At 37.2% G+C, this 25,876-nt stretch overlaps 1 pseudogene; it reads right to left on the bottom strand.

Moving 5' to 3' along the window:
- Positions 1–7,981: 7,981 nt before the first annotated feature.
- Positions 7,982–13,571, bottom strand: LOC102824623 (annotated as a pseudogene).
- Between the last annotated feature and the right edge of the window lie 12,305 nt (positions 13,572–25,876).

The following is a 25,876-nucleotide window of genomic DNA, read 5'->3' as shown; positions in this document are numbered from 1 at the left end:
AACTCTTCTGGTCTTCAGTCTTTAGTGTTTAATGTATCAAATCTGTTCTTCTGTTGATCTTTAAATTCAGCTGGGATATATTCAAGGTCATATTTTGGCTCTCATGGATTTGTTTTCATTTTCTTCAACTTTAGTTTGAATTTGCATATGATAAATTGATAGTCTGTTCTACAATCTGCCCTTGGCCTTGTTTTGACTGATGATATGGAGCTTCGCCATCATCTCTTTCCAAAGATGTAGTCAATTTGATTTCTATGTATTTCATCTGGTGAGGTGCGTGCATATAGTTGTCTCTTATGCTGTCTAAAGAAGATATTTGAAATGAACAAATCATTGATTTTGCAGAATTCTATCATGCGTTTTCCAGCATCATTTCTATCACCAAGGCCATATTTTCCAACTACTGATCATTCCTCTTTGCGCTCAACCTTTGCATTCCAACCACCAGTAGTGATCTATACATCTTGATTGCAAGTTTGATCAACTGGTAGAATTCTTCTATTTCATCCTCACTGGCTTTAGTGGTGGGTGTGTAAATTTGAATAATAGTGGTATTAACTGGACTTCCCTGTAGGCGCATGGATATTATCCTATCACAGACACCATTTTACCCCATGACTGATCTGGATATGTTGTTTTGGCAATGTGTGCGACACCATTCCTATTCAACTTGCCATTTCTGCCATAGTAAACCATATGTCATCACATTTTAAATGGCCAATATCAGTCCATTTCAGCTCACTAATGGCAAAGATATCGATGTTTATGAATTCCATTTTGTTTTTGAGTACTTCCAGTTTTCCCAGATTCATACTTCGTACATTCCATGTTCCAATTTTCAATGGATGTTTACAGCCTTTTCTCTTCATTTTGAGTTGTGTCCCATCAGAAAATGAAGGTCCAGTGGTTTTTCTCCCATGGGCTCTACTCCATTAGCGTCATCACGTCAGCTCTACTTTGAGGAGGCAACTCTTCCCTAGTCGCATTTTGACTGCCTTCCAACCTGAGGGGCTCATTTTCCAGGTCTATATCTGACAGTCTTTCTATGCTAAACATAAGATGTTCAGTGACTAAATATTCAGAAATAGTTCCTCACTCTTTCTTCCTATTCTTTCTTTGTCTGGAAGCTCCTCTGAAACTTGTTCACCATGGGTGGCCCTGCTGGTATTTAAAATACCTGTGGAATAGCTTTCAGAATCACAGCAACTCGCAAGCCATTGCAGTATGACAAACTGACAGACGAGTGGTGGAGGACACCTTTGTTGTTATTGTTGTTAAGTGCCATTGAGTCGATTCTGACCTATAGCGACCCTGTATTGGGTTTCTGAGGAGCAACTGGTGAGCTTGAACCACTGACCTTGCAGTTCAAGTGGCTTTGCCATCTGGCACATGAACCCACAGTACCACACCAGGACTCTGAGGACACCTTTAAGTGGTGCAAATAGTTAATGAGCTCCTCTGTTAACAGAGCAAAGAGCAAAACAATTATTATATATTGATACAAATGAGGACAAAAGAGCAAGGATCTCTCAGATTTCCTTCCCAACTGAAGGGCAGCCTGCTGTTTTTAAGACTGGAAAAAAAAAATCAAGATCATAGAACTTGTGGTCAGACATGTTGTACTGTTTTACTATTCTAGTAGTTAGGGTGATCAAATCAGTAGTTAGGGGGTAATATACTGAACACAGTGACTCAGTCATTCCTACTTGCTGATTTTGCCTTAGTTCCAGTAAGGAGAGTTATCCCCTTTGATTGGTCTACAAGTTCTACTTTAGAGCTTGAACACATGTAATTAATCACGGAGGCTAAACGGGAGTGAGTGATTAATTATGGAAAGTAGTTGGGGGAGGAGCAACATTTTAAATATAGTTGTTATTCTAAGATGACTATTTGGGTTCCATTTTACTTCAGGCTCAGTTAAAACCTTCTTACTGCCTCCAATTTCTCAATGCCCCTATTTAAATCATGAGTCAGAACTGACTCCACAGCAACTTGTTGTTATTGGGTGTCGTAGAGTTGGTTCTGACTCATAAGGACACTATGCACAACAGAATGAAACACCTGTCAGTTCTGTCTATCCTCACAATTACTGTTGCTGCTACCACTGCACCAATTCATTTAGTTGGAGATCTTCCTCTTTTTCACAGACCTTCCACTTAACCAAGCATGATGTCCATTTCCAAAGACTGATCCCTCCTGATAATATATCTGAAGTATGAGAGATTAAATCTTGCCAATGTGACTTCAAAGGAGCATTCTAGTTGTACTTCTTTCAACATAGATTTGTTTTTTTCCTTTGCCAGTGCATGGTACTTGCAATATTCTTCTCCAACATCCTAACTCAAATGCATTAATTCTTCTAGTCTTCTTTATTCACTGTCTAACTTTCACATGCATATGAGGCTATTAAAAATACCTTGGCTTGTGCAAACTGAAAATACCATGGCTTAGTCCTCAAACTGACATCTTGCTTCTTGAACACTTTAAATAGGACGTCTGCAGCAGATCTGCCTATTGCAATGCATCATTTTGTTTCTTCACTGCTGCTTCCATGAGTGTTGATAGTGGATCCAAACAAAATGAAGTCTTTGACAACTTCAGTCTTTTCTCCATTTATATGAATATTTTTATTGGTCCAGTGATGAGAATTTTTATTTTCTTAATATTGATGCATAACCCATACCAAAAGCTGTGGTCTTTGATCTTCATCTGGAAGTTTTTAAGTCCTCTTTGCTTTCACCAAAGAAGGTTGTATCATATGCATATTGCAGGTTGTTAATGAGTCTTCCTCCAATCCTGATGCCATGTTCTTCTTCATATAATCCAGCTTCTCAGGTTATTTATTCAGCTCACAGATGAATACGTATGTTGAAAGATACAACCCTGGCACACACCTTTCCTGATTTTAAACCATTCAGTGTCCCCTTGTACTGTTCAAGCAACTGCCTCTTGGTTTACATACAGGTTCCACATGAGCACAAATAAGTGTTCTGAAATATTCATTTAAAGATTGTCATTATCCACACTGTTGAAAGTCTTCGCATAATCATAAAACACAAGTAAACATCTTTCTGGTATTCTCTTCTCTCAGACATGATCCATCAGACATCAGCAATGACATTCTTTGTTCCACGTCCTTGTCTGAATCTGGTTTGAACCTCTGGCAGTTCCCTTTCAATGTTCTGATGCTGTCATTTGTGAATCATCTTTAGCAGAATTTTAGTTGCATGTGGTATCCATGATATTCCACAATGATTTTTGTATTCCATTGGGACACCTTTATTTGGAATGATCATAAATATGATCTCTTCCAATCAGTTGGCAAGGTAACTGTCTTCCAAATTTCTTGGTATAGATGACTGAGTGCTTCCAGTACTGCATCAGTTTATTGAAAGATTTCAATTTGTATTCCATCAATTCCCAGAACTTTCTTCTTTGCCAATGCCTTCAATGCACCTTGTACTTCTTTCTTTAGTACAATTAGGTCTTGAACTTATGCTGCCTCTTAAAATGGTTGAACATGGACCATTTCTTTTTGGTTCAGTGACTGTGAATTCCTTCCATCTTCTTTTGATGCTTTATCACTAAACATTTTGCCCATAGAATCCTTCAATATTGCAAGTTGAACTTCAATTTTTGTCTTCAATTCTTTCAGTTTGAGAAACGCTGAATGTGTTCTCTTTTTGTTTTCTATTCCGGGTATTTTCACATTATAATACTTGACTTAGTTTTCTTGAGCTGCTCTTTGAAATTTTCTGTTCAGCTCTTTTACCTTCTCATTTTTTACCATTTGCTGTAGCATCTCTACACTGGAAAGCAAGCTTCAGAGTCTCTCTTGACATACATTTGGGTCTTTTCCTTCACTCTTATCTTCTTATTAGCCTTTGGCCTTTTTTTGTATGATAATCTTGATGTCATCCCACAACTCTTCTGCACTACAATCATTAGTGTCTAATGCATCAAATATTTTCTAGAGTTATCTCTAAATTTAGGTGGCATGTGTTCAAGGTTATATTTTGGATCTTGTGGACTTGTTTTAATTTTCTTCAGTTTTAGCTGAACTTGTATATGAACAATTGATGATCTGCCCCTGTCCTTGCTTTGGCTGATGATATTGAGCTTTTCCACTTTCCCCTCCCACAGACAAAGTCAGTTTGATTTTTGTGTATTTCATTTGGTGACACCCATGTGTATAGTTATCTTTTACATTATTTTTAAAAAGTATTTGCCATCAATAAGTCTATCACCAACGCCCTATTTTCCAATGACTGTTCATTTCTCTTTGTTTGCAGTCTTTGCATATCAATCTCCAGTGATTATCAGTACATCCTGATTACATGTTAGAGCAAGTTCAGTCATATTTTGAGTGCCCTCCCACTTAAGGGGCTCATCTTCTGGCATTATATGTGACAATGTTTTCTTGTTATACATAATGTTTCAATATTCAATATTCTACTGCTGATGATATTCCACTTCTATTCATAAGGTTTTCAGAAGTAGTCTGCTTTCTTCTTCTTCTTAGCCTGTCTTAGTCTGGAAGCTCAGCTGAAACCTGTCCACCATGGGTGTCATTTGTTGTTGTTGTGTTAAGTGCTGTGGAGTCGGTTCCCACATGTATTGACCCTGTATAGTGTTCCCAAGGATTGTCTGATGAGTTTGAATTGCTGACCTTGCAATTCAAACCAACCTGTGGTCCAGTGCTTAGACTACTGCGTCACACTTTATGTTTAAAATACCAGTGTCATAGCTTCTAGCATCAGAGCTATGCACAAACTACTACAGAATGACAAACTAGAGGGAAATGCTTCCCATTATCTTTCCCTCTGGGAAAAAGAAAAAAGAAATAAGTCAGTTAAATTGACCTATAAAACATGATCACAGAGATAAACTATTTTATATAGTTAATCACCACATGATTACAGAAAAAGTCTGAAATTCTGATATTATCATTTCAGAGACGGCAGACCATAAATATGAGCAGATGGAAACTTTTAGACTAGCAGCCTGAGTCTGAGTTCTAGAGAGATCTTTCTATAATGGAAATACTATCTACTGAACTTTCTATAGAAAGACAAAGTAAATCGAAATATGAGTTCTTTTTTAAGATTAGTAATGGTTTAAAATTAGGAAAGGTGTACACTGGGGTTGTATTCTTTCACCATAATCATTCAATCTATATGCTGAGCACCTAATCTGAGAAGTGGGATATTATAAAGAAAAACATGGCATCAGAATTGGAGGAAGGTTCATTAACAACCTTCAATCTGCAGATGATGCAACCTTGCTTGCTGAAAGCAAAGAGGATTTAAAATGTTTACTAATGAAGGCAACCAGAAGTAGCTGTATATGTCCCCAAGTTCTTAGTAGACTTCTACTGATCCCACTGTATTATCTCTTGAGAATTACTGAAGCTACAACATTATACCTTGTCTTAGTTATCTAGTGCTGCTATAAGAGTGATACCAAAAGTGGGTAACTTTAATAAACAGAAATTGATTCTCACTCAGTTTAGGAGATTAGAAGTCCATATTCAGAGCACCAACTATGGGGGAAAGCATTCTGTTTCTTTGTCAGCTCTGGGGAATCTTTGTCTCCATTCATAATCAGTAGTACCAGCATTCCTTGGCGATCTTCATGTGTGTTGGCACCAATCTTTTCCTTTATCTTGGAGCTTCACAATACAGGGATCCCAGGTCCAAAGGATGTACTCTAACCCTGGATTTTCTTTCTTAGTGGTAATAGGTCCCTCCCTCACTGCTCATTTCTCTGTCCTTTTAAAAGCTGTTGCAGGCCATATCCCTGGAAAACTCCTTTATATAGGGTCAGAGTTGTGATGGGATTAGGATATTGTAGTTATCCTTAATCTTTTTTATTGGTTTATTACATCACATCACATTCCCTGGAACCATCATGTAACTGCAAACATTACATAATTACATAACAAAATCACGACTCAGAAAAAGTTTTATCTATTTTAGGGGGACACAATTCACTCTATGACATATTCCATTTTTACATATAGATTAAGTTAGGCCCAGAGAAGAAAAGGGATTCTGAAAAGTTGTTGAATAGGTTGGTGGTACAGCTTTACTAGAGTCTAATTCTCAGCTCAATCCACTACATATTTGTGTTGAACTTGTTGAGTGAAGCAACATGGAATCAAAATACATCCAGAAGTAGCCTTATTGATTGTTTGAGCTCCACTGCTTTGTTTCCTGACTATTGAAAGGAAATCTCCTGCGATCTCTTTAACAAATCAACATCTGTGGTTCTATTGATTACTAGTGAAGGAGGTCAAACTTTTAGTTCTTCTGTTCAAACTCCACTTCACATTTTCAAGAAAAACATTAGGATAAAATGTAGTATATTTCAAATAAAATGTCATTTTAATCATTAAAATATCGATGATTTAGTGTCTGTTTAATCAGTCAGTAAATCATTGCATCCACTTAACCTGGGAGTCTAAATAAAATTTGGCTTAGATATAGACGAATGAAGCTTTGCTCCATTCTGATTGCTCTTTAAAATAGCCAGAAAGTTTCTGAAGTGCATCCTGCCATGTAGGGCAGAATGAAAGATAATGGTGAAAGTTTTCTATATTAGAACTACATGATTATAGTTTTACTAAGTTAAAGAGTGCTATATAATGGGAAGAGAAGCTGAGAAGAAATTGTGAGAGATAGAGACTGACTGGTGAACAGCTGGCCAGTTATGGAGTGGCCATCTTGAATTTTATGCACAGCTTTGATAACAGAAGGTCCCTGGCAAAGCAGATTCACACTCCCTGATAACCAGAGGTATGGCCACTTTCATCATCATTCATCGCTAGCACAGTCTCTGCTCTTCGAGATTTCGGAGCCACATGATTGTGAGTCATGTCAGTGTGAGGCAGGGACTGTCTACAAGAATTTGGTGTCTAGGTTCAGGCCGACTCTGTTCCAGACCTACAAAACCCACAGAGCCACCAACCAGTATCAGTCTAGCAGAAACCCTTATAATCAGCCACCCTGCCCCTAGTTGCCAGGTAGTCCTAACATACACTGAAGCCTGTTCAATCAAGGGACTCCACAAACTACTTTCAGATAGAGTGCCCTGAACACAGATAACACATAGGTCTATAGGGACTCTCTCTAGGGCCAGAAACTCTTCTGTCACATCCCTCCCACATCCACCTTGTGAATTTCTACACTAACATAACCTCCCAAAGTTTTCTCCTCTCTGGGTTCAACAGCTGCATGTATTTATTTATTTTAGAATAACTCCAAAATAAAATTCTGGTTTATTGTTGGACAATAATGTTTCACACATACATCAAACAAGCCAAAAACAAACAAATAAATAAACATTGAGCAACTTCATAGACAAAACAAAACAAAAAAACAACCTTTTTATCTTTGGCCTTTTAAAACTATCTCATACAAACCAACTACTTATAGTATAGCTAAGTACATACACAAACAATGTAACTGAAATGCTCGGAATAAGTTTGTAATTTTTGTTGTTGTTTTTGCTTTTTTTTTTACAAGGTTTTTCTTTTCTTTATTTTATTTTTGTTGTTGTTGTTGTTCCTTTGGGATTATAATGAACATGGTCACACCACAAGTAAAGTCAGAATTAGGACAGAATGCTCCAAAGGCTGGTTTGGTCATCTGAGATCATTAAAAATGACTGACCCTTAACACTATGTACAAAAACATAAAATGTAAATAAAAAATACAAATTTTCCTTTTTAAAGTACTTTTAAAAAGAAAAAAAGCATGTCCTTCTAAGTTTTGGTTCTTTTTTCTCCTTTGCTGCAAATTCATGTTGTGGTTTTAGTTGGGTGGTGGTGAGCTGTGTTATCTGCGGGTAACACTGCCCAAAGTGGGCAGGTGGGACTCTTTCTACTCAAAGGTGACCACGTCTACATTCTGACATGGGAAGTGGAGGGTGAATAGGTCAAGGTGGCATTTTTTAAGTTTAACTTTTCCTTTTTTGCTGTCTAGTCATCCTCGTCAGTCTTCTATTTCTTGCTGTCAACATCATCATCCTCATTATCATCAGTTGTCCATTTGCTCATAACTGCCTCAGCCTCTTCATCTCCATCTTGTTTCTTACCGTCACCTTCTTCCTTTTCCTCCTCCTTCTCCCTATCTTCTTCCTCTTCTTCCTCTATCTCATCATTAGACTCCTGTTCCCCACTTCTCTCATTAGCTGGTGCATCTCTTCCTTCTTCTTTTTCCTCCACAACCTCATTCTCCTTGAAGTCCTTGGTGGTGATCTCGGAGCTGGTGTCCGCGTCTGACTTAGTGGGGCACACCGGTGATCCAACATAGAGGATCACAAAGAGAACACGAATTCTGGGACTGTGGCAAGAGAGCTCTGGAGACAGTGGCAAACGAGGAGTGTGGCGGAGGTGGCTTCTGGGAGCTGGGAGCCCGACCAGGAACAATGTAAAGATGGCTTTTCAGAGCAACAAGTGGGGGGCACTTATTTTTATTTTTTAAATTTCCTTTCACTGTTTCATTTATTTATTTATTCTTTCTTCTCCTTCTGTTTCAATTTCTTAGAACCTTACTATATCTATCTCCACTTTTGTTTTTCCTTTTTTTCTTCCGTTTCTCATTTCTCCTCTTTTTCTTCTTTTTTTTTCCTTTTTTTCTTACTTATTACTCTCTACTCTTCATTTTTATCTTCTCTGGTTTTACTAAGTTTCTTTAAATTTCTTCCTTTTATTTTATATCTTGTTTTTCTCATCTATGTTGTTGTTGTTATTGTTGTTAGGTGCCATCGAGTTGGTACCAACTCATAGCGACCTTATGTACTGCAGAAAGAAAAATTGCCCAATCCTGGACCAGCCTCACTACTGTTGCCATGCTTGGGTCCATTGATACTGCGACTTGGCCAATCAATCTCGTTGGGGGCCTTGTTCTTTTTCTCTAACCCTCTACCTTACCAAACATGATATCCTTCTCCAGCGACTATTCCCTCCTGACAATATGTCCAAAGTATGAGAGACGAAGTTTAGCCATCCTGGCCTCCAAGGAGCACTCTGGCTGCACTTCTTCCAAAATAGATCTATTGGTTCTTTTGGCAGCCCATGGCACTTTCAATATTCTCCTCCAACAAGATGACTCAAAAACATCAATTATTTGACGGTCTTCCTTATTCACTGACCAGATTTTGCATGCATATGAGGTTATTGAAAATGCCATGGCTTGGGTCAGGCTTACCTTAATCCTCAAGCTGACATCTTTGCTCTTCAACACTTTAAAAGGGTCTTGTACAGCAGATGTGCCTAATGCAATACGTTGTTTGATTTTTTGACTGCTACTTCCATGAGTGTTGATAGTTGATCCAAGAAGAATGAAGTCCTTGAAAATTTCAATCTTTTCTCCGTTGATAAGAATGTTGTTTCTTGGTCCAGTGGTGAGGATTTTTGTTTTCTTGACATTGAGATGTAATCCATACTGAAGGCTGTGCTCTTTGGTCTTCATCAGTAAATGTTTTAAGTCCTCTTCACTTTCAGCAAGCAAGGTTGTGTCATCTGCATATCGCAGGTGATATGCCACCTATGCCATCCTGATGTCATATATAGCTCTGTTGAACTGTTCCTCTTTAATCTTTTTAGTTATTAGATTTTTTTTTCTGATTGATGCTTACATTATTTCTTTTTTATCCTTTTGCATTTTCTCTTTTCATTGGTGATTACTTATTTGTTTAATCTGTTTTGTTTTCTTGTGTATGTAGGGGTGGATAGGTGGTAATTTCTAATCTTTCCTACTAGACAGTAGGCAGCAACTATGCCCATTCAGCCCAACTACAACTACTTTCTGCCACTCCACCCACTGGTCAAGCACCAATATTATCTCCTGTACCACCTCATCAATGATAGCAGCCAAGGCCAGCCAAACCCACCTTAAACTGAGGTGCATACACCGCAAATGGAGAACAGTTACAAGCTTCCATTCTCTAACTATATCCATAGGAAAGTGTTGGTGAGAACCTAAGAGCACACCAACATACAATCATCTATTAAATACAAAGATAAAAACACCACCATGCCCCAGAGACAACAGACAATTCTAGTTTAAATGAAGAAACAGGGAGAATGGTTTAAACAAATGGCCAAGAGCCAGAAAATGTTTCTGAGGAAGAAAAGATGATGGAACTAATTGAAAAAGAATTCAAAAGAATGATACTTGGGTACTTTAAAAAGATTGGCAGGAAGATTGAGGAAAGCAAGGAAAACACAGAAAAAAATTTAAAAGAATTCAGGAAAACATTTCAAGCATTGTTGTTGTTGTGTTGTTGTGATGTGCCGTGGAGTCAGTTCCGACTCATAGCGACCCTGCACAGGGTTTCTGAGGCTGTTAATCTTTACAGGAGCAGAACGCCTCATCTTTCTCCCGCGGAGCAGGTAGTAGTTTTGAACTGCTGACCTTGCGGTTCACAGCTCGATTCGTAACCACTACGCTACCAAGCATAAACAGGCAAAATAAGTGCAACTTTTGAAATACTATACAATATGAAAATAGAAACCCTGAAGATGAATACTCAGATTTCAAAGATGGACAATATATTTAAAGAGCAAAGGAATATTGGAAGCAATGGAAGTACCATTTAGTGTGCTTGAAAATAAATCTCTCAATGCAAATATACCAGAACAATTAGAAAAATAAATAAATCTGAAGGAAGCCTAATAGTTGTGTGGGATACCATAAAGAAGAATAACTTCTGGGAGATCAGAATTCCAGAGCAGGATGACAATAAAAAACACAAAGAAAATTGTCAAAGAGTTTTTGAAAGCAAACTTCTCTAACATACTAAAAGATGAGAAGATAAGCATACAGTGAGCTGAATAAACCCCAAGCAATATAGATCTTAAAAGAAAATCACCAAAATACATCATAATCAAATTTTCCAAAACCAAAGGCAAGGAAACAGTCCTGAAAGCAGCTCAGGAAAAATGAAGCTACATAAAAATAGAACTAATAAAACTAAGCTCAGACTTCTTAGAAGAAATTATGCAAACAAGAAGGCAATGAGATGACATATAAAAAACCCTGAAAGAAAAAAATGCTAGCCAAGAATCACTTATCCAGCATACTTGACCCTCTAATACAATGGCAAAATTAGGACATTTCCAGATAAACAGAAATCAAAGGAACTTGTAATAATCAGACCAATTTTACAAAAAAATGCTAAAGAATTTTCTTTGGACTGAGAACCAAAACAGCAAGCAACAAACTGATTAACATACATGACAGGATTACCCAGAACTCAACCCAGATATAGAAGTATCCAAAGTAAAAGAAACCTACAAGACAGAAAATAAAGACCTAGAGTTATCAATTTATAATGAAGTCAACTACAAATCAAGAAGAGGGAATAGTATAGATACAGAAATTCCAACTGGCAAGGAAGTCAAGTAGATGTCAAGATAATACAGACTGTTTAAAATGGGGGAAATTAATGATTTACAGGGTAACCTAAAAAAAAAAGAATATTCCTTCCCATCAAAATAAAAGAGAAAAATTAGAAAAATTTAGTAAACATTAACACAATAGAAATGAAAATGAAAAGAAAAACCACAAACAAAATGAACTTAGTATAGAAAAATTTTGTGAAACAAAATACAATTGCAGCACCACACACACAAAAAAAACCCACAAAGCAAAATGACAGCAGTCAATTCATAGTTACCGATAGTTACACCGAATGTAACTAGTTTAAATGCACCAGGGAAGGGACAGAGAGTAGCAAATAAATAAGAAAGCAGTATCCTTCAATACGCTAAAACTATATAAAAAAAGAGATAGCCTAAATGCCCATCAACAGAAGAAGGTTGAAAAAACTACGGTACATACACATAGTGGAATACTATGAAACATCGAAGAATAATGATGAATCGGCAATATGCCTCCCCACATGAATGAACCTGAAGGACATTATGCTGAGTGAAATTAGTCAATCATAAAAGGACAAATATTGTGTCTAAGATAAGAAAGATTTTCTTAATAAAAGAGGCATTCTATGATGGTTACAAGGTGGAGGAAGTGAAAATTATTCATGGGCTAGAGGGTAGACACGTGCTAACATAGGTGATGGGCAGGCAGTATACAACAAGGAACTTAGCAAAGGAAAGATGAAGGTAACAGGAGACACAGGGCGGAATGCAAGAGTTAAAGTGAATACAAGTTAATACTGTTACATTGAGGAGACTGGAGTCATTGTAATGAAGCAAAGTATATGATTTGCTGAATGTAAAACTGATGTAAACCTTCATTTATAGAAATGAAGTAGTTAGAAATATATAGTTACTTGCACTGTAAATTATTTTTTAAATCTTAATCTACCCCCTGAAAAGTTACTAGTTTATGTATTAACTTACTTATTTCTGCCGAACATAGCTTAAGTAGTGATTTGAAATAATGATGCGGAAATCTCCACTTCCAGTAAATCTGAAAATACATTGTGAGGATCACAATGTATCAGTGATCATTCAGTGGTAGAATTCTTGTCTGCCATGCAAGAAAGAGTTTGCATTTTCGCCAATACACCCCAGTACAGCTACTAGCTGTCTGTCAGTGGAGGCTTTCTTGTTGTTATGATGCTGAACAGGTTTCAATGGAGCCTCCAGACTAAGGCAAACTAGGTAAAAAGGTATGGTGATTTATTGAAAATACAGTGAAAGCCTCATGAATCTCAACTGTCTGCTCCCAATGTGCAACTGGTTGTCATGATTCAGGAGCTGACTCCATGGCTGCTAATAACAACAACTTCTGAGAAGAAGGAATCCTTCAGGATACACTATCTATTGCAACCAAAACAATACAAAAAATTCAAGTAGGTTGCAATATTTTTCAAAGAATAGAAGCGAAGAATAACAAAGTCTGAAATAATAGAGAAAAAAGAACTTGCAAAGGTATGCTGAAGACATCTCTGTTGTTGGAGGTGTGTGCCAAGTCTGGATATGGGCTGTAGACAAAGAATCTGGAATTTTGACCAAGAAGAATCATAGGACCTTGAGGAGAGGCAAAGGACTACAAGTAACACAATTTGGTATTTGCTGAGCTTCGAAGAATCAATTTTCACCATGAAAATATTTACCAAAATCTAAAGGTGCTAATGACAGGATATTAAAAAATAAAATCTAATTTTAAAAAAAGCAGAGTGGCCCTTCAGGTTCCTTGTTGTTGTTAATTGCTATCTGTGTTTTTGTTGTTGTCAAGTGCCGTCGAGTTGATTCTGACCCATAGCGAACCTATATAGGGTTTCCAAGGAGCAGCTGGTGAGCTTGAACTGCCGACCTTGCAGTTCAAACAGCTTTGCAGTCTGGCGCATTAAACCACAGCGCCACACCAGGATTCCAAAGTAAAAGTGGAGATTGTTATATAGTGGATTTAAACTCAAACTCCTGGGGCTAAAGAAACAAAACTGTCTAGGATTCAGAACCATAAGAATAATGATATCCAATCTCTTTCCCTGGAGTTACTTGACATCCAGGAAAAGCTAGAATCTGAGACTCCAGGCTTGGTCTCTACAGAAGACTGATGCCAGGGTATAAAGAAATTAGGAGAACTTATCATGGTTGTTTGTGGCGAAGTGACAAAATGTGAGAATTGAAGGATTTTAAAACTGAAGCTAGAGTTCAGAAACCGCAGTCAAAGAATGCAATGTAACAGAAGCAACAGACATTGCTAATGCTATCACACATGCATCTTATGTCTCTTGTAGACAAATAAATTACACTACCTGGTGTATAAGGGTATAGTACAAATACAGAATAACCTATAATTCATATGTCTGGATGGTTATAATAGATGCCTATGTTACTGGATTATGTATGTATGGTACTATACTTTCTATTGTTTAATATGAACTTCCCATACTTAAAAATGAGAAGTTTACCATATAAGAACAAATGCTTTGACTCAGGACAGCAGTATACAATTTCATATATGATTTGTCTCCTGAATGTTGAAACTTGTCAGTTTACTTTTCTTTTGAAAATACCATCATGAAGTGCATTTTGATTCCTAAACGCAGCAAAACCAGTTCTTATGAAAGCAGCAGCAAGAAGCAAAGGATTATATTGACTTGGAAGTGGAACAAAAATACATAGGTGGAAATTGAGTCAATTTGGCTGTTCGCAATTTAGGCCTATCTGTTGGCTAAGTGTGTAATATGGTGTCTGAACAATATTTCAATCACATCGTGTCCTATTTCACAGAATATATTGTGGATGTGTATCATTGACATTTTGTAAATCTTGCACTGTTAACCGAAAGGGTCAATTATTTAATCCTACCAGACTCTCTGTGGGAGAAAGATGAGACAGACTATTTCCATAAATATTTACAGCCTCAGAAAACCTAAGGAACCGTTCTATTGTGCCTTATAGGTTCACCATGAGTTGGAATTGACTCAATGACAGTGGATTTTGTTGTGAATAGATCAATAAACAACATTCTTACCAATGGAGAAAAGATTGAAGTTGTCAAAGACTTCATTTTTCTTGGATCAACTATCAACCAACCCTCATGGAAACAGCAGTCAAAAAATCAAATGACATATTGCATTAGGCAAATCAGTTGCACAAAACTTTTTTAAAGTGTTGAAGAGCAAAGATGTCAGTTTGAGGACTAAGCTACGCCTGACCCAAGCCTTGGTAGTTTCAATAACCTCATATACTTGTGAAAGCTGGACAGTGAATAAGGAAGACTGTAGAAGAATTGATGCTTTTGAGTTATGGTGTTGGAGGAGAATATTGAAAGTGCATGGGCTGCCAAAAGAGCAAACAGATCTGTATTGGAAGAAGTGTAGCCAGAGTGCTCCTTGGAGCCCAGGATGGCCAAACTTCATCTCTTATACTTTGCACATATTGTCAGGAGGAACCAGTCGCTGGAGAAGGATATCATGTCTGGTAGGGTGGAGTGTCAGAGAAAATGAGGAAGACCTCCAGAAAAATGGATTGGCAAAATGGCAGAATCAATGGGCTCAACGCTCATAACAATTGTGAGGTTAGCCCAGGACTGGGCAGTGTTTCGTTCTGTTGTACGCAAGGTCGCTCTGAATTGGTACCAACTCCATGGCACCTAACAACAACAAGCACCATTTTAGGTACAACTTGCATGATGAGGCAGGGCCAACTGTTGATAACACAAGAGCAGGTAGAAAGTAGGAACAGGCTAATTTCAAACCATTTATTATGATCAGTTTGGAAGTATCCTGCTCCTCTGCCTCACAAAGCCAGAGTTCCCCTCTCTTCCCGTCCATGAAAAGTATCTTCTCCCAAGGGATTGGATTCAAAGTTAGTGCATATCCTTTACACAGCTATGATGTCAGTTCTCCATGATTCATTACTGCAGTGCAAAAGGGATAATTCAGTTAGATAGAGAAGCTGATCAGTTAGATTTTCTTCAAGTAAAATAGTTCACTTTTATAATATTCTTTCAAAACATTTAATTTCACATTGGTGAAGAGTCTTGTTTAAATAGGTCCATTCACTAATTTCCTGGACTCCTTAAGTGAGACACATATGTATTAACAAAAGGATCAGAAAGCTGAATTAAGTCACTAGTCTTTTGAATATAAGGTTAAAGCATAGAGACACATTCATTAATAAGAATTACACTTTTAAACTGCGCTGGCCTCAGTTATTTTATCTATAAAACAGGCATAATGACATTTTTATCTGGTAATATAGCTGAGAGGGTTGAGGTAAGGATTCAATAAGATAAAACCTATGATGCATTTAGCTTGCTCTTGTTGTTTCTGATAAGTGCCTTTAAGTCAGTTCCAATGTAGTGACTCTGTATAGGGTTTCCAAGGAGAGCTGGTTGGTTTGAACCACTGACCTGACTGTTAGCAGTCAAATGTTGATCATTCATCACCATGCCAGGCACTTAGTAGAATGCCTGGAAAATGTTGTTGTTGTTGTAAGGTGCCATCGAGTTGATACCAAGTCATAGTGATCCTATGCCCAACAGAATGAAACACTGCCTGGTGCTGGGCCAACCTGACAATTGTCATGCATGAGCCCATTGATGCTGCCACTTTGCCAATCCATCTCAGTGGGGGTCTTCCTAATTTTCTCTGACCCTTCACCTTACCAAACATGATATCCTTCTTCAGTGACTGTTCCCTCCTGACAATATATCTGAAGCATAAGAGACTAAGTTTGGCCATCCTGGCATCCAGCACTCTGGCTGCATTTCTTCCAACACAGATCTGTTTATTCTTTTGGCAGCCCATGGCACTTTCAATATTCTCCTCCAACACCATAACTCAAAAGCATCAATTCTTCCTTATTCACGATTATTGAAAATACAATAGATTGGGCCAGGCGCACTTTAGTTCTCAAGCTGACATCTTTGTTCTTCAAAACTTTCAAAAGGACTTGTGCAGCAGATTTGCCTAATACAATACGTTGTTTGATTTTTTGCCTATTTCTATGAGTGTTGATGGTCGATCCAATAAGAATGAAGTCCTTGACAACTTCAATCCTTTCTCCATTGATAAGAATGTTGTTTATTGGTCCAGTGGTGAGGATTTTTGTTTTCTTCACATTGAATTGCAATTCATACTGAAGGCTGTGCTCTTTGATCTTCATAAGTAAGTATTTTAAGTCCTCTTCACTTTCAGTAAGCAAAGTTGTTAATGAGTCTTCCTCCATTCCTCATGCCATGATTTTCTTTATATAACCCAGCTTCTCTGATTATTTGCTCAGCATACAGGTTGAATAAGTATGGTGAAAGAATACAACCTTGGTACACATCTTTCTTAATTTTAAACCATTCAGTGTTCCCATGTTCTGTTCGAACAACTGCCTCTGGGTCCATGTACAGATTACTACTCATGAGCACAATGAAGTGTTCAGGAATACTCTTACTTCACAATGTTGTACATAGCTTGTCATGACCCACACAATCAAAAAACTTTTCAAGATCCACTGGACATCAGTAATGATATTCCTAATTCCACATCCTCTTCTAAATCTGGGTTGAACCTCTGCAAGTTCTCTGTCAATGTATGGTTGCAGCCATTTCTGTATTACCTTTAGGAAAACTTTACTCTCATGGGATGTCAAAGATATTGTCCAATGATTTCCACATTCTATTAGGTCACCTCTCTTTGGAATGGGCACAAATATGGATCTCTTCAAATCAGTGGGCAAGATAGTTGTCTTCCAAATTTCTTGGCATAAATGAGTGAGTGCCTCCAATGCCACCTCATTTTATTGAAAGATTTCAGTTTGTACATATGTACATTCCTTGTTCTTTGCCAATTCCCTCAATGTGCCTTGGACTTCTTCCTTCAGTATCATTGGCTCTTGATCATATGCTACCTCCTGACACAGCTGAACTGCAACCATTTCCTTTTGGTACAGTGACTGTGTATTTCTTCTATCTTCTTTTGATGCTTTCTGCATCATTCAATAATTTGTCCAGAGAATCCTTCAATAACAAAAGTTGAGGCTTGATTTTTACTTCAGTTCCCCCAGTCTGAGAAATGCTGAGTATATTCTTCCCTTTTGGTTTTCTGTCTCCAGATCTTTGCACAATATTGTTGTAATATTTGGCTTTATCTTCATGAGCTGATCTTCGAAATTTTTTGTTTAGCTCTTGTACCTTCTGTCTTCCATTTGCTTTAGCATCTCTACACTGGAAAGCAAGTTTCAGTGTTTCTTCTAACAACCATTTTGTTCTTTTCCTTCTTTCTTGTCTTCTTAATGACCTTTAGCTTTCTTCATGCATGATGTATTTGATGTCTTCTTGACTTCGGTCTTTAGTGTTTAATGTATCAAATCTGTTTTTCAGATGATCTCTAAATTCAAGTGGGTTATATTCAAAGTCATATTTTCGCTCTGGGGGACTTGTTTTCATTTTCTTCATCTTCAGTTTGAATTTGCATACGAACAACTGATGATCTCTTCCACAGTCTGCCCCTGGCCTTGTTTTGACTGACCGTCTTTTTCCGCAGATGTAGTCAATTTGGTTTCTATGTATTCCATCTTGTGAGGTCCATATGTGTAATTGTCTCTTATGCTGTCTAAAGAAGGTATTTGAAATGAACAAATCATTGACTTTGCAGAATTCTATCATGTGATCTCCAACATAATTTTTATCACCAAGGTCATATCTTCCAATTAATGATAATTCCGCTTTGTTCCCAACCTTTTTATTCCAATTACCAGTAATGATAAATACATCTTGATTGCATGTTTGATCAATTTCAGATAGAAGAAGTTGGTAGAATTCTTCTATTTAATCCTCACTGGCTTTAGTGTTTGGTATGTAAATTTGAATAATAGTGGTATTTAGTGGTCTGCCCTGTAGGTGCATGGATATTATCCTATCACAGACAGCATTGTACCTCATGACTGATCTGGATATGTTCTTTTTAACCATGAATGCAACACCATTCCTCTTCAATTTGTCATTCCCAGCATAGTAAACCATGTGGTTGTTAGATTCAAAATGGCCAATACCACCAGTCCATTTCATCTCACTAATGCCTAAGGTACTGATGTTTATGCATACCATTTTATTTTTGACAACTTCCAATTTTCTTAGATTCATACTTTGTACATTCCATGTTCTGATTATTAATGGATGTTTACAGCTGTTTCTCTTCATTTTGAGCTGTGTCCCATCAGCAAATGAAGGTCCCAAAGGCTTTACTCCTCCAGGGCTTTACTCCATTCATGTCATGATGGTCAACTCTACTTTGAGGAGGCAGCTCTTCCCTAATCATGTTTTGAGTGCCTTCCCACATGAGGGGCTCATTATCTGGCACTATATCTGACAGTGTTTCTCTGCTATTCATAAGATTTTCAGTGACTAAATATTCGAAGTAGTCTGTCACTTCTTCTTTCTAGTCTGTCTTTATCTAGAAGCTCATCTGAAATCTGTCCACCATGGGTGACCCTGATAGTATTAAAAATACCGGTGGCATAGCTTCCAGAATCATAGCAACTCACAAGTCACCACAGTATGACAAACTGACATATAGAAGTGGCCTGGAAAATAGTGTACTCATTAATGGTCAAAGAGTAGCACCTGCAAAAGCCAACGGCTCCATAAGGTGGATATCTGTCAGAGAAGGACGACTCAAATATTTTTCACTAAAACAAGTGATAGAAAAGTGGTAGAAATGCACATTGTCAAAAGTAGAAAAATCACAAGACCTGGAAAAACCAGACAGTCCCATAAATTTATGACTGTCACAGATTTCACTGTGTAAATGAAATAAATCCTTGCCTCGGACCCTACATGGCCCAATTTCAGAGCAATATAACATTAAAAAAAAAAAAAAAAGCACAAACACAAAAGAGTATACCAACATCAACTAAATATTGTCAAGTTGTTATTGTTAGGTGGTGTCAAGTCGATTTCGACACATAGTGATCCTGTACAGGGTTTCCTAGGGGCAGTTGGTGACCTTGAGCCACCCACCTGCGGTTCAAGCTGATCTTACAGTCCAGTGCATTAACCCACAGTGCCACACCAAGACTCGTTTATTAAGTTGTTGTTGTTGTTAAGTGCCGTCGAGTTGGTTAAGACCTATAGTGACCTTGTATAGGGTTTCAGAGGAGCAGCTCGTGAGCTTGAATCTTCCATCTTGTGATTCAAACCAACTTCACAGTCTAGAGCATTAACCCACAGTGCCACACCAGGGCTCTATTACCAAGTAGAGTACTTGAAAAAATCACCTAATTAAGGCAAAGTAAATATCTTAAATTTTCTTTCACTTCTTAATATCATGCCCAATAACGTCAATTTTTTAAATGTCTTCAATTATTTACCTCAAAAACTCACCCTGACAGTCACCACTGTGACCTTTGGGTCCCCTCCACCCTACTTTTTTTACTTTCATGATTACTTCCTGGTGTGGCACTGTAGGTTAATACACTGGATGGCAAGGCAAGGTTGGTTTGAATCTCAAGGTCAACAATTCAAGCTCACCAGCCGCTCCTCAGAAACCCTATACTGGGTTATTAAGAGTCAGAACTGACTCGATGGCACTTAACAACAGCAATAATAACATGTGGTAGCAAAAGCATATCTAAGGTATGGAGGGTATGGCACATGTCCTTGGCATCATTTGAAGGGAGGCACCACTGAGTAATTTCTATTAACCATCATAATTTATGTCACCAGTGATGAGAGATCATTTAGAAAGTTGAAACAAAGTCTTTCATATTTGAAAGCCTTCCTGAGTCAAGACAGATATGTAGTCTTGCTCTTCTAAGAGTAGAAAGAGGAAAAACTGAAAGAAATGATGTTGAGCCATCATGTACCAATATTCATCAGGGAAATTGCAATTCTAATTTTCACATAGTGCCATAATATGTTGAGTAAAAGATTATTGAGTTTGACTTATATTTTGGAGCTGATATTATGATAAAGTTATCTAAAAGATGGATGTTAGATATTTGGATAGGGGCACAATTTCAGTACCTACCATAGGCACTGTTTTTCATAAAAACAAGTCAGTTCCCAGGTATAAGTTGGTAATTAAACAAACACAGCTCCCCTCCCCCCCTTTTTTTTCTGACTCTTCTAATTTATTCATTTTATAGGTTTTCCAAGCCAGAAAAAAATCAGCTATTTTCTTATGCTAGAGAAACTGCCTGAAATTTGTCTTCCAGAATAATAACTGCTTATCGCATAGAAAAAAATACCATAATTTTGAAATAATCCTCAGCATAGTTATACCAAAGTCCATATGTGATAGATCATAAATCTAGATTGCAAAAGTAAAAGCTACACAGGGAGACTAGAAGAAGCAGTAAGGAGAAAAGATAACCCTGAAGTCTATGCTCTTAAACCAAAATCAGTTACTTTCTTACTCATAATGATAGCATGAATATCAGAGTAGGACTGTGCTTCATGGGAGTTTCAGTAACTGATTACTATTCAGTAAATAGATTGTAAGGCTTTTCCTCTGAGGCATCTCTGGGAAGATCTTTCACTTGGTATCTTCTTATCAAAGAGCATTAACTATTTCTACCATTTAGGGATTCTTATTATGTTGTCGTTAGGTGCCATTGAGTTGGTATTTACTGACTCATAACAGCCTTATGCACAACAGAATAAAACAGTGCGCAGTCCGGTTCCAACCTCATGATCATTGCTACATTTGAGCCCACTGCTGCTGCCACTGTTCCAATCCATTTCACTGGGGTCTTCCTCTCTTTTGTTGGCCCCCCATTTTACCAAAAATGATTTCTTTCCACAGGGACTGGTCCCTACTTATAATCTGTCTGAAGGATGAGAGATGAAGTCTGGCCATCCTGGCTACCAGGGAGCATTCTGGCTGTATTTCCTCCAACACAAATTTGTTTGTTCTTTTGGCAGTCCATGGTACTTTTAATATTCTCCTCTAACATCATAACTCAAATGCATCAATTATTTGACTGTCTTCTTTATTCATTGTCCAATTTTCAAATCCATATGAGGTTATTGAAAATATCATGAATTGAGTCAGACACACCATAGTCCTGAAACTGACATCTTTGTTCTTCAACATTTTAAAGAGGTCTCGTGCAGCAGATTTGCCTAATGCAATATGTTTGATGTCTTGACTGCTGCTTCCATGAGTGTTTATTGTTGATCTAAACAAGTGAAATCTTTCACAACTTCAATTTTTTTCTCCAGTTATATGGGTGTTTTATATTGGTCCAGTGGTGAAGATTTTTGTTTTCTTTATATTGAGGTGCAACCCATACTGAAGGCTGTGGTCTTTGATCTTCATCAGTAAGTATTTTAAGTCATCTTCACTTTCATCAAGCAAGGTTGTATCATCTGCACATCTGCATATTGCTGGTGATGAGTCTTCCTCCAATCCTGATGCCACATTTTTCTTCATATAATCCAGCTTCTCTAATTATTCATTCAATGTATAGATAGAATAATATGGTGAAAGAATACAACCTTGGTGCACACCTTTCCTAATTTTAAACCATTCAGTGTTCCCTTGTTGTATTTGAATAACTGCCTCTTGGTCTATGTACAGGTTCCTCATGAGCACATAAGTGTTCTGGAATACTCATTCTCCATAATGTTGTCTTATATGACCCATTAATTTGCTACCCCATCATTCTTGTGTCATTTTGTTTTACCATGGTGACGGTGATGCTGGAAGCTATGCCACTTGTATTTCTAATATGAGCACAGATCCCCATGGTGGACAAGTTTAAGCAGAATATCAGAACTAAGAAAGACTAGGAAGAAGGAGAGGCAAACCACTTCTAAATAGTTATCCACTGAAACCTTTATGGACAGCAACAGAACACTGTCAGACACAGTGCTGGGAGATTATTCACTCAGGTATTCAAAATAAGAATGAATAGTTGACTATACTGACATGAAGAGAGTAAAGTTTTCAAGACTTTCATTTGCTGATATAACACAGCTCAAAATTAGAAAGAGCTGTAAGCATTCATTAATAATTGGAATGTGGAATATATGAAGTACGAATATAGGATAATTGAGGGCTGTCAAAAATGAAATGGAATGCATAAAGATCAATATCCTAGGTATTAATGAGCTGGAATGGACTGGTATTGACTATTTTAAATTTGACAATCATATGGTTTACTATGTCAGAAACATCATATTGAAGAGGAATGGCATCACATTCATCATCAAAAAGAGCATTTCAAGATCGATCTAGAAATGCAATGGTGTCTGTGATAAGATAATAGCCATACACCTAGAAGAAAAACCAGTTAATACCACTATGATTCAAACTTATTAAAGCCAGTAATAATGAAATCAGAGAATTCTGTCAACTTCTTCAGCTGGGAATTGATCAAATCAAGATACACTGATAATTACTGGTGATTGGAATGCAAAAGTTGGAAACAAAGAAGGAGGATAAGGTGTTGGAAAATATGGTCTTGGTGATAGAAATGATGTTGGGCATTGCATTACAGAATTTTGCAAGACCAACAACTTATTCACTGTGAATACTATTTGTAAACAACATAAATACATGCATGGACCTCACCAGATGGAATACAAAGGGATCAAATTGGCTACCTCTGTATGAAGAAATGAAGGGGAAGCTCAATATCATCAACAGTACAAGACCAGGAGACAACTATGGAACAGATCATCAATTACTCATATGCAAGTTTAGGCTGAAGCTGAAGAAAATTAAGACAAGTCAATGAGAGTCAAAATATGACCTTGAATCTATCCCACCTGGATTTAGAGATCATTTCAAGAACAGATTTGACACATTAGACTCAAATGAACAAAGACCAAAAGAACTGTGGTATGACATCAAGAACATCATACAGGAAGAAATTAAAAAGTCTAGAGAAAGAGAGAAAGAGAGAGAGAGAGAGAGAGAGAGAGAGAGAAGACAAAAATGGATGCCAGAAGAGACGTGGAAACTTGCTCACCAGCATAGAGATGCTAAAGAAAATGAAGAAATTCTTTCAGGAAGTAAAATAGATGAACAGATATTTTCAAAGGATACCTTAAGGAGAAAAAGTGAAGTATTATAATGAAATATGCAAAGACCTGATGAAACCAAAAGGGAAGAACATGCTCAGTGTTTCTCAAGCTGAAAGAGTTGAAGATAAAAAAACAATCCTCAACTTGAAATATTGAAGGATTCTATAGGAAAAATAAAGAATAATGCAGATAGCATTAAAAGAATACACAGATTCACTGTACCAAAAAGGAGTGGACAATGTTCAATCATATCAAGGAGTAACATATGATCAAGAACCAATGGTGCTGAAGGCCAAGCTGCACTGATGGCATTGGAGAAAAACAATGCTCCAGGAATTGAAGGAATACAAATTGAAATCTTTCAACAAACTGATGTAGCACTGGAGGCACTCCTTCATATATTTCAAGACATCTAGAAGACAGCTACCTTACTAACTGATTGGAAGAGATCCATATTTGTGTCAATTCTAAAGAGAGGTGACTCAAGAGAATGCAGAAGTCATTGAACAATATCATATGTAAGTAAAATTTTGCTGAAGATAACTCAAAAATGACTGTGGCAATACATCAACAGAACTGGCAAGAACTTCAAGTCAGATTTAAAAGAGGATGTGGAACCAGACATATCATTGCTGACATCTGATGAATCTTGGCTGAAAGCAGAGACTACCAGAAAGATGTTTACTTGTGCTTTATTAACAGTGCAAAGACTTTTGACTGTGTGGATTATAACAAACTATGGATAACATTGCAAAGAATGGGCATTTCAGAACACATAATTGCACTCATGAGGAATCTGTACACAGAAAAAGAGATAGTCTTTAGAACAGAACAGGGGTATACTGAATGTTTTAAAATCAGATAAGGTATGTGCCAGGGTTGTTTCCTGTCACCATATTTTCCAATCTGTATGCTGAGTAAATAATCTAAGAAATTGGGTTATATAAAGAACATGGCATTAGGATTGGAGCAAGACTCATTAACAACGTGCAATATGCAGATGATAAGGAGCTCTGGTAGCGTAGTGGTTACGAATTGGGTTGTGAATCTGTTCCACAGGAGAAAGATGAGGCTTTCTGCTCCCACAAAGATATACAGCCTCAGAAAGCCTGTACAGGGTCACTATGAGTCAGAACCATCTCCACAGCACATAACAACAACAATATGCAGATGATAAACTTTCTGGAAGCGAAGAGAATTTAAAATACTTACTAAGGAAGATCAAAGACTACCTTTCAGTATGGATTGCATATCAGTATAAAGAAAACAAAAAGAACTGGAGCAACAAATAACATCATGATAAATGGAGAACACATTGAAGTTATTGGGAAATACTTCATTTTCCATGAATCCACAATCAATACTCATTGAAGCAGCAGTCAGGAAATCAAAAGCTGGATTTCATTTGACAAATCTGCTGTACAAGGTCTCTTTAAAGTGTTAAAGAGAAAAGATGCCTTTGAGGACTAAGGCGCTCCAGACTCAAGCTATGGCATTTTCAATCACCTCATATGTATGTGAAAGTTGAACAATTAAGAAAGGAGACTGTAGAAGAATTGACGTAATTGAATTATGATGCTGAAGAACATTAAAAGCTCCATGGACCACCAGGTATACACTGAATGTTCCTTAGAAGCCAGAAAGACACGCATACTTTGGGCATGTTGTCAGGAGGAGAACATGCTTGGAAAAGTGGAGGGCCACAAAACTGAGGAAGACCTACAATAAGATGGATTGACACAGGGCACAAACATAACAATTGAGAGGAGGAGGCAGGAATGAATAAAATATAGTTCCATTGTGTATAGGGTTGCTATGAGTTGGAACTGACTAGATGGTACCTAACAACAACAACAATGTTCATACAAAGCTCATAATGCCTTATAATTAGTTAGCTTCATAGATCTAAGCCTCATTTGTCAAATTTCAAATAACTTTTGACTTCTCAAATGTCATGTCTTAAACACCTCATTGCATCTAGCCTTTATTTGAAGGCAAGAAAAGTCACAGAAATACATGGGAATGAAAAGGGAGAGTAGTTAAATGATAAAAGCAAGGAACAGAGTGAGAAAGAACAAGAATAAAAAACAGAATAATAACATATAGGAAATAAATGGAATAGGCAAGTCTATAGAGATCAACATTTATTTATGATTATCAGGATGAGAGAGAGGGGGAAAGAAAGCTCCATTGCTTAGAGAACATGGAACATCTTGAGAAGGGTGACAGAAAAATGTGATGGTTGAACAACATGATGAACACAATTAATGTCACTGAATTGTACATGTAAAAAATGTTGAAAGACAAATGTTTTGTTACATATAAGAATGGTCTTCAAAAAGTTCGTGGAAAAAATGGAATTAAAAGATAATGGCATTTTCCATGAACTTTTTGAAGCTGCTTTGTAAATTTATCACTAT

The sequence above is a fragment of the Chrysochloris asiatica genome, unplaced genomic scaffold (genome assembly GCF_000296735.1).
Source record: "Chrysochloris asiatica unplaced genomic scaffold, ChrAsi1.0 scaffold00131, whole genome shotgun sequence".
Classification (NCBI taxonomy): Eukaryota; Metazoa; Chordata; class Mammalia; order Afrosoricida; family Chrysochloridae; genus Chrysochloris; species Chrysochloris asiatica.
This window is presented reverse-complemented; position numbering and strand designations above follow the sequence as displayed.